This window comes from Zingiber officinale, chromosome 5B (genome assembly GCF_018446385.1).
Source record: "Zingiber officinale cultivar Zhangliang chromosome 5B, Zo_v1.1, whole genome shotgun sequence".
In the NCBI taxonomy this organism is placed as follows: domain Eukaryota; kingdom Viridiplantae; phylum Streptophyta; class Magnoliopsida; order Zingiberales; family Zingiberaceae; genus Zingiber; species Zingiber officinale.
In genome coordinates this window covers 68,260,126-68,279,519 of record NC_055995.1, presented here as the reverse complement: position 1 = coordinate 68,279,519, position 19,394 = coordinate 68,260,126, and the positions used below count along the sequence as shown (strand labels likewise).

General features: G+C 37.9%; 1 long non-coding RNA gene across 1 annotated transcript; it reads left to right on the top strand.

Annotated features, from left to right (window-relative positions):
- The first annotated feature begins 1,738 nt into the window (after positions 1–1,738).
- Positions 1,739–4,393, top strand: LOC121987466. The gene is made up of 3 exons (XR_006113607.1): positions 1,739–2,250; positions 2,326–2,436; positions 4,092–4,393. It is a non-coding gene; the product is annotated as an uncharacterized LOC121987466 (long non-coding RNA).
- The last annotated feature ends 15,001 nt before the right edge of the window (positions 4,394–19,394 follow it).

Sequence of the window (19,394 nt, the reverse complement as noted above, 5' to 3'; positions counted from 1 at the left end):
ACTTTGGCAGGTATATGCTTGGTCCAGTCATCGTCTTTGCTTCGATCGGAGGTTAGTCCTCCTGAAGCGTCCTTGCTCTAATACCACTTGTTATGACTATTGGTGGTCGGTTAGAAGGGGGGTTGAATAGCCCTGCATAAAATCAAAACACAACCCTTCTCGGACTTTTAAAGTAACACTTGCATAAATTAAATAAAGAACGAAACTGAAAAGATGAGGCTCACAGACTTGACTTGGTTACAACCGGGGAGGTTGTTAATCCAAGGAATGAATCACACTAAGTATCTCCTTCAGGCAGAGAAGCCTCTTACAGCAGTGAAAGAATAGAAAAGATAAGCTAAACTAAAAATGGAAGAGCACAAGTGTTGTATTGCTAATTGCTTGTTCGAATTAAAAAGTTTCTAGACCAAGGTTTATTTATAACTTTGGTCGGGATGCCTAGAGGGTTCCAGGCGACTGGAGGGTTCCAGACGTCTGGAAGAGGAATAAAGTTTTATCCCCTTCGCAACAGATCACGGTCAAACGTGATCTGGTCAAAATCAGGTTCTGAGGGCTCGGAATCGCTCCGAGCGCCCGGATTAGATCCGGGCCCTTTACTCCGGTGTTGCTCGCCTCAGTCCGGGTCTTCCACTTCGGCTCCGCTCGCTTGGGTGATTTCGGCCAACCGAAGTAAGGATCACCCGAACCCAATTTCGGTCTTCTCGAGCAACCTTTCGCTCTGGCTTCTTGTCTCTCGGAAACGCTGCACGCTTCCTTCTCATCTACCCTCGTACTCTTCCGTAGTACCTCGTCCCTTGGATGCACCAAGCCCGTCGGCTCTCTCCCGTGCCGTCCTTCTCACTAGCTGTGTCTTTTGCTTGACTTCTTGTGTTCCTAAACTCCTGCACACTTAGACACAAGGTTAAAATACCACAGGACCTAACCTAACTTGGTTGATCACATCAAAATAACCTTGGGGTTCCAACATGTTTTGTTCCTTCCCGGAACATGACATCCCCGTCGCTCCACTGCACTTGCTTACCTCAACCTACCTGCCAAACATCAGGTTCTCCAAATCTGTTTGGGCTTCTACTTAGCATCAAATTGGTTCACCAAGCTACCTTTTGATATCAGGTCTTTCAGACCTATTGACTCCAACTGCCAAGTGTCAGCTTCTTGACCCACCTGAACTTCCTGCTTGACTTCCATGATCTATTAAGACTTTCCTTCCTAGAGTGACTAGGGCTTTTACCGATTGAGTAAATAGCCTACACACTTAGTCAATTTGTCAGATCACAACAAGACTTAACTTGAACCTTTGACAATATCAAAATTCAAGTTTGATTCTGGTGCACTCTGCACCAACAATCTCTTCCTTTTTGATGTTTGGCAATCAAGGCTCATAGTTAAGTTTAAAATATTCAAAAATAAGTAAATAAGCATTTTAACTTAACTCTCCTCCTAAGTTTAATAACTTATCCTAAATTTATGCCATAATATCTGTAAAATACGGTGCCCAAATAATAAGTAAATAATAAGGTTATTTAACAAATAATCTTATTAAATTTTTTAGAATTTTTTAGAAATTTTTAGAAATTTTTTGGAACTCGTATGACGAGTTTAAGGGGATAAATTTGTAAGCTAAGTGAAAGCCTGTTTGTAATATCCCAATTAATTAGGAGTTGATTGAGGAAATAACCTAGGTTTTAATTGAAAAAGCCCTAAGTTTATTTCTTTTCCCCTATTTCTTATCATTTGCGCCAATTCCTCTCTTCATCTACCATCGTCGACCCTCCTCCTCCCCCTCTCGGATTCCTTTTCTTCTCCGACGCCGGCGCCACAAGGGAACTGATCGCCGATGGCAGAGCATCACCTTATCTCCTCCACTGATCGCCTGACGTTTACTGGTGGTTGCCCTTCTCTCCGGGTCGCTGTCGTGCGAGTAGAGCTTCCACCATAAAGGGAAAAGGTTGAGCCCTAGCCTGAGCTCTTCTCCTTTTTCCCTGATCTCCCACCACATCTCCCTCCGCCTTTCTGCATCATCGCTGACAACCACACTCGATGCTATTGCCTCCTCTTCACGAGGCCAGATTGGTGATGCCGTAGTCATCGCTGTCGAGAGGGTGAGCCGTCGGACTCCTCTCGATCTTGCCTGAGGTTTCCACCCGTTGGCTGTGTTCCAGCTCCTGATCCACCGATGCTGGGTTGAGCGCCACCTGATACAACCTCTGTTCGATTGCCTCGACACTTTTCTTCTCCGATTATCCTCTGGTCAGTGCATATGCTTGTTGGTATGATTTGGGTACATGAATCAGATTATGTGAAATTGGTTTAAAATGCTTGTAGCTTTTGGATCAGCCACCCTTCTTCTAGTAGCAGCTTCACAGTAGCTTCGATAATGAATTTCCAGTAGCAGCTCCTTCAGCAATGAATTAATAGGGAGCATATGAGGTTTAGGTGAGTTTTAGATTGAGTTATGTCTAAATTTAAAACTAGATTGATTGGTGACATGTTAGGGTTGTTAATATGATTTGGTTATGGATTTAATTTGTGGTTTGTTGTAGATAACTACATGATCATTAATCGAATTCATTGGATTGATATTGTGGTGTGTAGGGATGGATTAGAATTATGATGGGATTTGATTGTGATTGATTAGTAAGAATTAAGCAACTAATTTGGTTAAATGGTTCTTGATACTTAATCAACTATTTGATAAGAGATAATGAGGTAAGTTGTTTATGGAGATTGGTTTGTATTTGTGATGGATCGGTTGATAGAATTAAACCTGATTGGATAAGTTGGATTGTTAGTTTAGGTTTTGTTGGATTTAAAGCATGTTAATAAGAAGGGTTAACTAATTGAATTGGATTAATTCATAAGAAGATTAGATGTGAAGGAAGTATTGGATTATTAGATGGAATTTAAGTATAATTTCCTAATCAGATTAGGATTAGGTTTAGCTATTTAGTTTGTGATAAAACTTAACTATGTTGTATATGCTATGTATCTTGGTGCATGAGCTAAATGTTCAGATAGTTACCGTGTTCATCTTGACTCCACTCTTATTTTTCTAGCGTTTGAAATTTCCACTCAATCTTTGAGCTACTCGTTTCTGTATCTATACAGTCTCTTGTTGCTATTTATGATATTTAGCAGATACTAGACACCAGATACTAGATACTAATTACTGGATATATAGATACAAGATACTATGTTTACTTGCTTTGATTGCTATTTATTCATGTTTCTTATTGAGCATGCTGACTTCATGTAACATACATGTTTCTGTTTATATATATATGATGACTATTGTATTTTTCACATCATGTCATTGCATGCATGCCGGTGACCATGTCTCCCTTGTGGTTGAGAGGGTCGTTGGCCAGGGTTGCACGCTCGGTCACTCATGGGTAGTGGTAGCTTGAGCGTGCAGCTTGTCCTGACGTGCTCCCACTCGCTCACTCATGGATAGTGATAGCTGGAGTTGCGAGCAACAGGGACCCCCGCCGTAGATGTAGCTAGTTAGTTACTATGCAACTGTCCCCTCGGTCACTCGAGAGTAGTGGTAGCTGGAGTGGTGTACATTCTGTCATTTTCCCGGCCTCTCGACTATATAGGGGTCATGGTACAGAGGGGTGGGTGGGAGTGACTATCCGTATATACGCTGTTATTATTATACATGTTGCTGTTGTTGCTACTTATGATGTTGTTGCTTACTTACGCAGCTATTGCTTACTTATGCAGTTATTGCTTACTTATGCTGTTGTTGCTTACTTATGCTGATATGCTCATATAGGTTGAGATATATACCTGAGGTATGAGTTTAGACACTGGTTTGCTTATTGATAATATGTATATACCTCACATATTACCAATGTAGTTATTAGCAGTACTGTAGCAGGACTTTGCTACACCTGACCTTCTATTACTAGCCTAGGATATGGTTTCAGGTATGGAGACTAATTATAATATCACTGTTGTATCTGCTATTTTTCCTACGAGATTGTATACTTTTGTATCTCTAGTTCTTTATTATGTTCATACACTATCTGTCTATTACCCGCTGAGTCTTAGTACTCACCACCATGTAAACTGATTTATTTCACCAGGTAGTAGGTAAAGGATTTATGGAGTCGCCTTGAGATCCTGTCTGTCAGTCCCAAGTCACATCGAGCTTCTCCTTTCGTTGGTGTTTCCTTTCGCATTGTTGGTCTTGTACTTGTTCTTGTATTTGTGTATTCTTTTATATGGAGTTTTATTTTGTGGTATCTTGTATATGTTTTGTGGATGTTGTGTCAAGCCGAGCCGGCTCGCAGTTAGTTGTTTTGTTTCATTTCATGTTTGTTATTTTATTATTTCCACTGTGCTATGTTTCAGTCGAGTGGGCTGCATTATTAACTGTATGGTTATGCTATGTTTCAACGGTGTGGGCCGCATTATTAACTGCATGGTTGTGTATATTTCAACCGTATATGGCTAATGTATTTTGTATGTATGTATGCCTCAGATTGTCACCAGTACAGGGGAGATGTTACCGAAATTTTTCGGTAGGGACTCTTCTTGGGGCATGACAATTTATTGGTATCAGAGCCAGATTTTACGAGGCATATTTACTGTGTTTTGGTATTCGATAATTTGGTTTCTCTATGTGACTTTTTGAGTTTTGGGACCAGACAACGACAGGAATCTCCAAGCTATAGGAGGTATATTTACATATTATTATCTCATATTTCTGGTTGTACATGCATAGTTGTTCTGATAGTTATGTCATATATTAGTACTCTTTTGTTAGTATCTGTCTAGTTGTTTGTAGCATACATCACATGTGTTGAGTCAATCACTGATCACGGTTGACTCTACTGGAGATCAAGGATTATAGTCTCATGAGATTTCTTTCACCATACTACCAGTATTATTAGTTTCTATTATCACTAGTTTGGTAGTAGATAGTATCTGTTAAATATCATGTTGGCTTGATCAGTAGAGTATCGAATTACTCGTGTTGGTTCGATCAGTAGAGGACCAATTTACTCTTGTTGCTTCGGTTTATAAAGAACCAATTTACCTTTGTTGACTTGGGGTAGTAGAGGATTGATTTATCCTAGTTGCTTCAGTCTGTAGAGGTTCGATTTACCTTTGCTGACTTGGTCAGTAGAGGACTGATCCATTTTTATTGGTGTAGTTAGTAGAGTACTGAGATATTTTTATTAGTTTGGTCAGTAAGAGACTGACTTACTCTATTTCATGAAGATTTTGACCTTTGGGTTATTTGTGTTTGGTTAGATAGCCCAGAGGGCACATTTGAGTTCATGACTTGCATAGACATAGAATTGACTGAGTTAGTCGCATACCATTGTTGGCTTGACTAGTCTGTAGAGGATTGATGTATCCTATTCCATGGGGACTCTGACCATGGATTGTATATACTTGGTAGGATGACCTAGAGGGTATATTTGGATAGATGCCCCCACTGATGTGGAAAAATATAGAGCTAGCTGCTTAACACTTACGTGATACATTTGTTATATAGGTGTATGAAGTGGTGAGCATATTCAGATACATGACTTGTACTGATGTGGAACAGATAATGTTAGCTGCGTATCTCTTACGTGGCCCGACACCACGTAAAGGAAAATGCAAAAGATGGTTTTGAGAACAAAACATCTCGGTGATTATTTTGAGGTGTTTTGAGAGAGTACTTCTCTACTTCCTTTAGAAGCGTAATGGTTTATAGGGTGATGACCAGTCAATTTGCCTAATGTTGTTCCATGGGGATCCTGACTCATGGACCGATCGCGGATATCCTCGTTGATACCTAGAGTTGTATGACCCGTAATTGTGTGGAGAACATGGTGTTAGTTTATTAACACCTATGAAATCAATATGTTACTAAGTGGAAATATCAGACGATGATTTTCGAGTAGCAGAGTGTTGATTGATAGTTATTTCGACCAACTATCTAGTGATAAACTACTTTGTTGTTATGTGCGTGGCTTGTCGCTAGGGGTTACTAAGCCTCTAGAGCAATCGTAGTATGTGTTACAAGACAATGGTTAGTTGTCCTAGTTAACGTTGTCTCCATAGGTAGCTCAAGACCTTGACCACACGATTATTTACTAAAGATCTTGAAGTCTATATGTTAGATCAAGTTGTTCGATATTTTATCGACATTTTTCGGAAGACATTTCGGGTATGATTATGAGATTTGAGGTGATATTCGCTGATGGGTAGATTTTCAGTAGGAGGTTGAGTGATCCTTTGGACTTTGCATTGTTATTTCCTTTACGGTGGATATTTGAGTATCTGGAGGATGAGATTAGACAAACTTTTTGGATATTTTTGGATAGGATTAGTAGAGTTTTTCTGCACATATCTTTTGGATGGATCGTATCTCTACCTCTTGGAGAGTTGTTGATTATCGATCAGGAAGTCAAGAGATATCCCTTAGACTTCAGTAGGTATACACCATTGGTAGGATTGTGATATATTTCAACATCATGATAGTATATCATGATGAGAATAGGGCACTAAGAAAGTTATCAGGTTTGATTGATATTGTGGATGGTTTGACATTGATAGATACTACTAGATCAAATGTGGTGATATGTTATTTGTTGATGATCTATTCATGGATCTTTGACTTGGTGATTTATTATTCGGTGTTTGTTGTTGATAGTGATATGAGTAGTAGTATGCCTTGATATTATGGATTTGGTGACTTGTAGTTGGTGATCAGCTTACAGACCTATTGCTGTGATCTTAAGGTAGAGAATGCTCGTTGTACGAATATTATGAGTCTTTGGTTTTATCATTTAGGCTTATAGTGCTTTAGATGTTTTCATGGACTCGATAAATTTGGTATTCTTAGAGAATTTGAATCAGTTGTTATTGTCTTCATTGATGAGGTTATGATTTATTCCCGATCCGAGGTGGATCACGTACACTATTTTCGTATAGTTCTAGAGATGTTTCGACGGGAACATCTATATGCGAAGTTCAGTAGTGCGTATTTCGATTATCTTTTGTGGAATTTTTGGGACATATTGTCTTTAGTAGGGATATATCAATGGATCCACAAGAGATAAAAGCTGTTACTAGTTGGGAGTAGTTGAAATCTGTACAGGAGACTCACCGCTACCTTGGTTTGGCTCGATTTTACCGGAGATTGGATGAGGGTTTCTCTAGCATTGTTATGTCGGTAGCTGGACTATCTAGTAAGGGTATAGAACTTTCCTGGACAGATGCTTACGAGACTAGTTTCAGGAGTTGAAACGAAAAACTGATAACTGCACTCGTCTTAGTGTTACTTTCTAGTGTAGATGGATTTGTACTCTACACAGATGTATCATATCTGGGGTTTAGTGCAGTTCTGATGTAGCATGAGCAGAGTAGTCTTATGCTAGTAAACAAAATTCTCGTATAACAGGAATGAGATTCTTTATTTCTGTGGGAGGTTATGTGTGTTCCTGAGTCACTTCTTATCCGGGAGGAGTTACTGCAGGAAACACTTTAATATGGATTTGTGATACATCTGGGTGACACCCGATGTATAGAGACTTGAAGCGTTCCGATAGGTCGAACGACATGAAGTAAGACATCGCGGATTTTATAGCTTGATGTCTAGTTTGTCATCAAGTGAAGGCTGAACACCGGAGGCTAGCATAATTGTTTTGGTAGATTCAGAGACTGGAATGGGAATGTGAGCATGTTACGATGGATTTTTGTTGTCGGATTACCCAAGACACAGAGAGGATCTGATGTTTTGGGCAATTATTGTTGGGTTGACGAAGTTGTTCCCTAGCTATCGATTTCTAGGATAGATTTGTTGGATCGATTAGCAGAGTTATACTGTAGAGAGATTATCGGACCTCATGGTATATCTCTGAGTATGGTATCAGATGGAGATTCGTGATTCACATCGTGGTTCCAGTAGTGTTTACAGCAGGCTGTGAGTATTGAGTTTTGTTATAATAGAAGTTTTCACTCTCAGACAGATGGACAGATTGAGTGCATAATATGGATGTTAGAGGCTTTGCTGATAATAGGCATTATGGATTTGTGAGATGGTTGATTTACTTACAGTTGGCTAGACAGCAGTGTGAAAGTAGCGGAGGCAGGGTGAGCTCATTACCCATAGAGTCATCCTTTACGGTTGAAAATTTGTTGCTTGGATGTTGCTCGAATGTTACTATTAGATGAGGATACTTGAGTTGAGTAGTAAATTTGATGACCAAATTTTTATTAGTGGGGGAGAATGTAAAATACGGTACCCAAATAATAAATAAATAATGAGATGAATTAATTGGGAGTTGATTGAGGAAATAGAATAGGCTTTAATTGGAAAAGCCCTAAGTTTATTTCTTTTTCCCTATTTCTTCTCATTTACGTGAATTCCTCTCTTCATCTACCGCTGCCGACCCTCCTCCTCCGCCTCTTGGATTACTTTTCTTCTCCGATGCCGACTCCACAAGGGAACTGATCGTCGGCGACAGAGCATCACCTTATCTCCTCCACCGATCGCTTGAAATTTACTGGCGGTTGCCCTTCTCTCCGGGTCGCTGCCGTGCGAGCAGAGCTTCCCCTACGAAGGGAAAAGGTCGAGCCCTAGCTCGAGCTCTTCTCCTTTTTCCTTGATCTCCTGCCACATCTCCCTCCGCCTTTCTACATCATTGCTGACCACCTCACCCGACGCTATTGCCTCCTCCGCATGAGGACAAATCGGTGATGCCGTAGTCATCGCTGTCGCGAGGGTGAGCCGTCAGACTCCTCTCGACTTGCCTGAGGTTACCACCCCTTGGCTGTGTTCCAGCTCCTAATCCGCCGATGCTGGGCTGAGCGTCACCTGATACAGCCTCTGTTCGATTGCCCCGACGCTTTTATTCTCCGATTATCCTCTGGTAAGTGCATACGCTTGTTGGTATGATTTGGGTACATGAATCAGATTATGTGAAATTGGTTTGAAATGCTTGTAGCTTTTGGATCAGCCACCCTTCTTCCGGCAGTAGCTTCACAGTAGCTTCGATAATGAATTTCCAGTAGCAGCTCCTTCAGCAATGAATTAATAGGGAGCATATGAGGTTTAGGTGAGTTTTGGATTGAGTTATGTCTAAATTTAAAACTAGATTGATTGGTGACATGTTAGGGTTGTTAATATGATTTGGTTATGGATTTAATTTGTGGTTTGTTGTAGATAACTACATGATCATTAATCAAATTCATTGGATTGATATTGTGGTGTGTAGGGATGGATTAGAATTATGATGGGATTTGATTGTGATTGATTAGTAAGAATTAAGCAACTGATTTGGTTAAATGGTTCTTGATGCTTAATCACCTATTTGATAAGAGATAATGAGGTAAGTTGTTTATAGAGATTGGTTTGTATTTGTGATGGATTGGTTGATAGAATTAAACCTGATTGGATAAGTTGGATTGTTAGTTCAGGTTTTGTTGGATTAAAGCATGTTAATAAGAAGGGTTACTAATTGAATTGGATTAATTCATAAGAATATTAGATGTGAAGGAAGTATTGGATTATTAGATGGAATTTAAGTATAATTTCCTAATCAGATTAGGATTAGGTTTAGCTATTTAGTTTGTGATAAAACTTAACTATGCTGTATATGCTATATGCAGGACGTTATTTCGAGACGAGCGCTTCGACGTGGGGATTGTTTAGCTCGATCTATATATAAAGGCGGGTATTTCTTACTTTATCTCTTTAGCACATTGATCTTGGTGCATGAGCTAAATATTCAGATATTTAATGTGTTCATCTTGACTCTACTCTTATTTTTCATGCGTTTGATACTTCCACTCAAATTTAAGGTACTTGTTTCTGTATCTATACAGTCTCTTGTTGCTATCTATGAAATTTAACAGATACCAGACACAAGATACTAGATACTAGTTACTGGATATATAGATACCAGATACTATGTTTACTTGCTTTGATTGCTATTTATTCATGTTTCTTATTGAGCATGCTGGCTTCATGTAACATACATGTTTCTGTTTATATATATATGATGACTGTTGTATTTTTCACATCATGTCATTGCATGCATGCTGGCGACCAAGTCTCCCTTGTGGTTGAGAGGGTCGTTGGTCAGGGCCGCACGCTCGGCCACTCATGGGTAGTGGTAGCTTGAGCGTGCAGCTTGTCCTAACATGCTCCCACTCGCTCACTCATGTATAGTGATAGCTGGAGTTGCGAGCAATAGGGACCCCGCCGCAGATGTAGCTAGTTAGTTACTATGCAACTGTCCCCTCGTCCACTCGAGAGTAGTGGTAGCTGGAGTGGTGTACAGTCTGTCATTGTACCGGTCTCTCGGCCATACAGGGATCATGGTACAGAGGGGTGGGCGGGAGTGACCATCTGTGCATATGCTATTATTATTATACCTGTTGTTGTTGTTGCTTCTTATGTTGTTGTTGCTACTTATGCTGCTGTTGCTTACGCTGTTATTGCTTACTTATGCTCATATTCTCACATAGGTTGAGATATATACCTGAGGTATGAGTTTAGACACTGGTTTGCTTATTGGTAATATGTATATACCTCACATGTTACTCATGTAGTTATGAGCAATACTGTAGCAGGACTTTGCTACACCTGACCTTCTATTACTAGCCTAGGATATTGTTTCAGGTATGGACACTAATTATGATATTACTGTTGTATCTGTTATTTTCCCTACAAGATTGTATATCTTTGTATTTCTAGTTCTTTATTATGTTCATGTACTATATATCTATTACCCGCTTAGTCTTAGTACTCACCACCTCGTAAACTGGTTTATTTCGCCAGATAGCAGGTAAAGGATTTATGGAGTCGCCTGGAGATCTTGTCCGTTAATCCCAAGTCACATCGAGCTTCTCCTTTCATTGGTGTTTCCTTTCACATTGTTGGTCTTGTACTTGTTCTTATATTTGTGTATTCTTTTATATGGAGTTTTATTTTGTGGTATCTTGTATATGTTTTGTGGATCTTGTGTCAAGCCGAGCCGGCTCGCAGTTCATTGTTTTGTTTCGTTTCATGTTATTTATTTTGTGCTTTCCACTGTGTTATGTTTCAGCCGAGTGGGCTACATTATTAACTGCGTGGTTATGCTATGTTTCAGCCATGTGAGCTGCATTATTAACTGCATGGTTGTGTGTATATTCCAGCCGTATGTGGCTGATATATTTTGTATGTATGTATGCCTCAGATTGTCACCGGTACAGGGGAGATGCTACCGAAATTTTTCGGTAGGGATTCCTCTAGAGGCGTGACAATATCTCTTCCCCTTTGACACACTTCAAAAATTAGGGTAATAGTAAACACCAAGTTTAAAACTTTCAAAGGGAAAAACTAAGATTTTGGAAATTTTGAGTCAAAATTTGATAACTCTAAAAATATGATAACTGTCAAAATTTTCTAAAGAAAGCTTAGACCCAAAAGTATTAGATAAATTTCTTAAAAATTCCTTTTATTTTTTCATTGAAAGGAATAAGCTTTGAAATAGTCTTAGAAATTTTGTCTCAAAATTTGAAACTTTGAGTGGTACAACTTTAACTTTCAAAAATTTTAACAAAGTTTTCAAACATAAGTTAGAATTTAACTATGGGCAGCCCGGTGCATGAAGCACCTACTATGTGAGATCCCAGGGAAGGATCCATTGTATGCAGCCTTACCCTACTTTTTTACAAGATACTGTTTCCAGGATTTGAACCTGTGATCTTTTGGTCACAAAGCAATAACTTTACCATTGCGCCAAGGCTCCCCTTCATAAGTTAGAATTTAAGATTTTGAAAAAAAATTAAGTTTGAATTAAGATAAATTTTGAAAATGATAATTAAATAAGAAAACAACTTTTTGAAATATTTAAAGGAAATAGAAGAAATTTGAAATATATATTTTTAAGTAAAATACATAAGTGTATTATTTCTAAAATGTTAGATAAAGAGTATTTTTGAAACATATTTTGAAAATGCACAAGTTTTGAAAAGCTTTTTTCTTTTTGAAATAAGTATGCAACGGAAAGAAAATACAAAAGTAAGTATAAGTAAGAGACACGATTCAATTTTACTTAGTTCAGAGCCTTTGGTGACTCCTACTCCAAGACTCAGGTCCCGCGAACCTATTAATGGATAATCTACTAAAACACCTCTTCTAGAATCATCGGAAGAGAGATCGAGTACAAGGGAAAGAATAGGACAAGTGTAACATGCTACACTTTCCTTTTACAATAATTAAGTACAGAATCATAAATTTATTACCCAACACCTTCGAGGATTATCAGATCAAGCTTGGTGTTGGACTGCTCCTTAGTTATTGATGTGAAGAATCATAAATTATCTCTGGCCATTGGTAAGGAATGGTTAGAATTTGATTTATCTGAATTCCCTAACGACGTCTCTTCTTGTCTCGTAAGCATTTGCAGCAGGGTGGACACATATAAAACTGAGGAATGGAACTTCTATCCTCATGGGAGGTTGCCGAATGAAACACATGATCCGATAAGAGTTGGGAGAAGGTCCCTAATAAATAATGAAAAGTACATCTGCCCTGCAAGGGCAAGAATGAAGGAAGAGTCAGCTACACCAACCCAAGGAGGGAGAGTCATGTCTCCATGGGTATAATCTGTATCAATGGAGATGGGGTTGATCTAAAGACCTAAAGCAATCGATTCTTGGGAAGCAACCCAAGGGTCTTAGTTAGTTCAGTTTTAAATTTTCTTCTCTTAGTTAGTTTGTCTAAGTGTTTCTTTATTTTGTTTTCAGGTTGTAAGTCATCTCCATGAGTTGTCCATGATCATCCCATGGGCATGGAGGCGTTAGCAAAATCAAAAAGGAGAAAACTCAGCCCTTGTATACTCTACAGATCCAACCATGTGACTTCACAAGGTTGTGTGACATAAATAGAGTTGGGAGAGTATCAGGCTGGGTGAAACCACATGGCCATGTGGACCTTGTAGAAAGAAAGAAGAAAGTGGCCGTGTGATTTCACATGTCCATGTGAACCCAGCCGAGAGGAAGAATAATATGGTCGTGTGACTTCACATGGCCGTGTGAGGATGGCAGGGAAGAAACATACATGACTCATGTCAGTCGACACGACCGTGTGAATCTGTCCAAAAAGAGGAAGAAACATGTTGTGTCACCCGACACGGCTGTGTGAAGATGCCCTCGACCAGGCTGTGTCTATAAGACACGGCCATGACGAGGTCGTGTCCGCCTCACATCCTTACCAAGATCAACCTTATCACTCATTCTTTCTCCTCAATCCTTTTCCTTCTCAATCCCTCTTCATCCACCTCACAAATCTAGATCTTAGATTCCCCTCTTCAAGATTCAGATCTAGATCTAGATTTAAAACTCAGTTTCAAATCCAAGAATCTCTTATCTTCTTCTCCTCTTTCTTCCTCAAGATATACTTCTTCTCACAAGATCTTTCCTCCTTTTTCTTTAAATCAATCACTTTCCCTCACTTATCTTGACATCATGTCTCATCTTTTGAAAAGAATCTGAAGAGGAAGTGATGGATCTAATGGAGGAAAAGAATCAGGAAGGGATAAAGGCAAGGAAAAAGCTACATCAAAGGGCAAAGGCAAGAGGATGGCATGCGATGAAGGTACCGATAATGAGCATCATATTATTTTTAGAAATGATAAGCATAAATCTAGATATGATTCTCTTATTATTAGAAAGATTGTGTGTACTAGATATATGAATCCAACTACTATGAATGTTTTGGGAATTAGAGATGATGTAGATTGGATGATTAGCTCTTTTGATTGAGATGATATGATGTACTCACATCTATCAACATATCCCTGCCTTGCCCTTAAATTTCTAAGTTCAATTGATGTCCACTTCTCTTCTGAAGATGATTATATTGGCAATATCAGTTTTAGATTAATGAATCAAAATTTTCAATGGTCATTTAGTGATTTTAATAATTATTTTAGTAGTTTAATCACCCAAATAGTTATAAATTTAGGCTGTAAACTTGATGGGTTGGAAGTCATTCATGGCAACAACAAGATCGATATCGACGCTTGTCTTGCCATGAAGATGATTTGCTGGGATGAGAAAAAGTTTGCCTTTTCTAGAAAGGATGATTTTTTGTTACCTCTTCCTTGTCCTGAGCGTACCTCAGTTCACAACCCCACTAATTGGGTTATTATCGATGTAGATCCCGAGTCTATTCCCCCACTAGTAGGAGGCACCGTGCCCCACCTTGAGCCTTTGCCATCTGGACACCCGTAGTCGTCCGGACATCCAGAACTTGTTATGCATTCTTTTTCCTATGGTATGGGTCCTTCCAAATTTGACTTTTCTAACTTCCGTGCATCTTTGGATTCTCTACATGAGAAGCATAGTTCCCAACAACAAATATTGGAGGGTCACTTCAAATTATCTGATAACAAGTTTCAAGAGGTATGTGATCATTTCTAGTTCACGAGAAACTTCCAAGGCCAAATGGCTGAGTTTGTTTATGATTATGATACTGACCAGGTAAGAATGAAAGAATTAATAATTAATTAATCAAAATTTGGTTGGTTAATTAAAAGGGTATTCGATTAGTTAAGATTAATGTTTAATTTAAAGATAGGTTGATTAATTTATTGATTAACTTGTTAACATATTTATTAATTTAGATAATTAGTTGATTAATTAGTTAAGTTACCTATTCACCTATAATAAGTTAATTATAGAGTGATTAATTGGGTTGTTAGTGGCAATTATTGATTTCATAAATTGATTACTTACCCAAGTTGATTAGGTAAATGAAGTCTATAATAATTAAGAATTTGATGTTAGACCTATAATCAAGATGATTGATAATGAAGAACAAATTAATATCCAATTGATTTGATTTCATTACTAGGAGTATTATAGATGCTTAGAATTGTTTCATATCTTATATTTATAGGAGTTGAGCTCGATGCGATCTTTTAGACTTGAAGATGGTTAGGACGATTTACTTTTGAGGTGGGTAGATCCTACTTGTCTCCTTTAGAGCTTTGATTATAGTGCATGATAGTTTACTGCTACATTTTGATTAGGTCGCAGTTACTCGCTTACCTTAAATTTGATCTATATTGCTCCTGAGTTTGATACCTTATTGTTTGTCCTTATATGTTGACTTATTATTCATAGCTATGCGGTCTTGTTTGTTATTCATGATTGTGTTTATATATATGCATGATATTATCATACCATAGTCTAGTTATAAGTTTATGTTCATGCATTTATATTATAGTATGGTTATATACTTAGGCGCATGCCTATAGATCACTAATATTATATGTAGTATAGTTGTATAATGGTGCGAGAGCATATATGTTAGTGAGATTATACTGACCTATATTTGATGTAAATCGCTCCCTAATGGAGGGGTAGCGTATCCCACTAGGTTATTCCCTTCGGATCAACACATAGAATTACTTGATCTTGACCCTATTGTTTATTATATGTGTGATGATACTGTTAGAATGTATACTAAAAGCCTAGCTTTTGTATAAACATTTATTTTGAAATGAGAATCACATTGTCTGCATTTAGTCAAATGCAATTGTCCATTTAATTTATATTATAGATAACATGGTGCGTGGTGTCACACAGAAGATCATGTTATCAGTTCCTTATAAATTATAAATAGAAGCTCACAACCAAGATGGATTGGGACAAACCATTGGAATGGTTGTAGTATAATTTAGTACTAATTTATCTTGACTATAAAATTATACTAGTACACTATGTGTGTATAGAGCAGGATTATTTAAGGTTGTTCCTTTTATACTGACTGCATAAAAGAATAGAACCTCTGTTATTATGAATGTGTGTACTCTTAATCCCGATATAATAACAAGCACATGTACTAGTATTTATTTCTTTAATTTATCAAAGGGTGAGATTTATTTGTTAAATCAATAGGCCCGATAGTTGAGAAATAATATTATTTATATGGTGTGTTGTTGATTATAGAAGGAAACTGTGTCCTATTTATTAGGATGATGATGCCCCCTTGAGGAGCTCATAAGGATTGTCATGTAAACCTTACAGGTGGACTTAGTTCTGACATGACAATGAAGTTGAGTGGTACTACTCTTGAAGCTAGATGTTAATTAAGTGAGTTGTCAGTAACTCATTTAATTAATGGACATTCGATATCTTAAACACAGGGAGATTAACACACTCATGATAAAAAAGAGCCCACAATGTAATATGGGATAGGTGCGATAGTTCAATAATAAATCTTTAGTGGTATGAGTTATTATTGATGAACTTGAGTTGGGTGTTCGGGTCGAACACAGGAAGCTCAAGCTCATCAAGAGGTCAAAACTAATTCCTCCTCTAGGCTCCTGTTGTAGACTCTATGTATAAAGCCTCGCATCCACCCAAGTCATCCTTATGGCCGACCACATCCTTGCTTGGTGCCTAAGTAAGGGGCCAGCCACCCCTTGCTTGGTGCCCAAGCAAGGGGTCGGCCAAGATGGGTTTAAAAGTGGGTTTTTAATTTTTTAAATCTTTCTTTTTGTAGCCATCTACAATGTTTTAAAAGAGAGATTTTAAATTTTAAAAACTTTCCTTTTTTGAAGCCATCCACATGGTTTTAAAAGAGATTTTTAAATTTATAAAATCTTTCCTTTTGTAGCCATCTACAATGATTTAAAAGAGATTTTATTTTTGTTAAAACTTTTCTTTTTTGTAACCATGATTTAAAAGAGAGTTTTTAATTTTAAAAATCTTTCCTTTTTGTAGCCATCTATAATGTTTAAATGAGGGATTTTTAATTTTAAAATTTTCCTTTTGCAGCCATCCACAATAGGAAATTTAAAAGAAAGATTTTAATTGTTGTTAAAATCTTTCCTTTTTAGTCATTACCAAGGATTATAAAAGAGGATAGATTGTGCCTTAGAGGAATAATCATCTATACAATTTCTATTCCTCTTCTATTTTCCTTGTGGTCGGCCCCCTCATATTCTTATTCTCCCCTTGCTTTCTCACCTAAGGCCGGCGGCATCAAGAGGCTTCAACCATCTTGTGGCCGGCGGGTAGCAAGGAAGAAAGAAGAACAAGAGGTGATGTTCCTAACTTTGATCCCTTGGTGGCCGAAAGTCTTGGAAGAAAGAAGGACTTGGGTGGTTTTTGCATCTTGGTATATCATCACCCATACGACATCCAAGAGGAGGAGAGGAATACAGCAGAAGATCAAGAGGTCTTTAAGCTACAAAGAAAGGTATAACTAGTTAATTATTTCCGCTGTGTACTAGTTTATTTTTTCCTTTGCATGGATTCTGAAGTACCAACACAAGAGGCTAGCGATCTTGTGCTTTGATTGAGGTCTCTGTAGTTTAACCTAGGTTTACTGTAAGGAGTTTAAATATTCAATTTCTTTGAAAGACTTTGACTAGGAAGTGGTGGATGATCCCATACCCAAGAAGGCCGAGTGCCTCACCAACGACCTGGAAGTCAATCCTTGAAATAGATATTTAATCAACTTCTGTAATATGATTTAACTTCTAATGAACACATGGGTTGAACTTGGATTAATAATATTAAGTTTCGTTTGCAATCCAAGTTTAACTTCTGAAAAGCACATGAGTTGCTAGGAAAAGTTCTGTGCTTGTATAAATTTTTATACAGGGGAAACAGAACGGAATTCAGAATAGCGCCAACAATTGGTATCAGAACTAGTTTTCCAATTGGTATCAGAACTAGTTTTCTGCCTCTGTGTGTATGATTTTTAGTTAAATTATGCACTTTTCATACATAAATTTAGACAGAATAATAGTAAGATGTGCAAATAAATTAACTCTGTGGTTGCAAGCATCCTAGTTCCAACTATTATTGTCCTATTGTGTTTGTGTGTGATTTGGACCCTCGGGCATGTCGAGGGTATTTTTTGTGTGTGCATGATTGTAATTATTAAATACATCAGGAGTTGTATTAGTTTTAGGATTTTACATTCTGTTCGATCTAGATTACATGTACATTCCCTTGTGGAATATAGAATCGATAAATGTAAAATTTTATTTTTGTCACGGATCGTATCCTTGTGAAGCGTGGTGCTATTTGAGGACCAGAAGCGCAGCAGAAAAGGAAGCAAGATAGACGCGACGACATGACCTGTTGGTGGCGGCTAGGGTTAGTGGCGCACGAAGGACAACTATGGATGAGGTCATAATAGTTGAAAAATTATTTTTCATATTTATTGCCTTTTATGCTGTTTATATGTGTTGTGTGTGTGTGTGCATGTTAAAATTTCTCGTTTTAAATAACTATGTGGGAGAGGAATTATTTAAATTCCACAGTCTCCATTACTGGTTTGTAAGTGATGCATTCAAACTTGCGCATTAGCTTTGAGTGTCTTCCTTCACATCGGATAAGTTTGTTTACAGATCACTAGATCAAACTCCCTTTATGGATGATTATAGGAAATTATTTAGGTTTGTCTGATCTTCTCCATATGAAGGGGCACAATCCTATTTAATGGACTAAGTATCAAGTAATGGTATACACTTAGGCGCATTTAATAGTATCCTCCCCATCAGAGTCACTGCTATTATTTATGTGACCAAAGAAAAATCAACTATTAATTTTATTTGTCATAAAGTTAGGTTGACAAGATAACAAAATTAATGGGTAAAACCCTCTCTTACAAATGTTTGAATTTGTATACGTCCACACTATCGTGGCATACAAAATTCACGGTGCTTTGAGGTGTTGGTGAATTTAATTGATATTGTTTGAGGAATCAATATTATTTTAAATTCTAAAGTTTTGACCAAATATTTTGTGATTCTTAGGATTTCAAATGGCTTTCAATCATCTTGCTGTTATATTAAAAGAAAACAAACTTATTGGTCCCAATTACATTGATTGGAAATGAAACTTGGACATTGTCTTAACTGCTGAAGGTTACAAGTTCGTACTTTTTGAGATCTGTCCAAGCCTGCCTAATAGCGATTCTAGTGAAGAGGAGATTGAGTATCATAAGAAATGGGTCAGGGCAGATGAGATGACGCGGTATTACATTTTGCCTTCTATGTCAAATGTGCTGCAACATCAACATCAGGTCATGCCTACTACTTATGACATGATGCACAATTTCAAGGAACTCTTCGGACACCAGAATTGGGATGCTAGGTAGGAGGCTATAAGAAACTTGATGACGACCATCATGACTGAGGGGACGCCTATAAGGGATAATATCCTCAAAATGATGGCTCTTTTGAATAAGATGGAAGTCCTTGAAGCATAAATCGATGGGGAACCCCAGGTCGATATCATTCTCCAAACACTGCCTAAATGTTTTGAGCAGTTCTGCCTGAACTACAACATAAACAAAAGGGTTTATTCATTGGTGGAACTTCTGACAGAACTTCAAGCAGCAGAAGGACTATTTCGTCAAAGTTCTC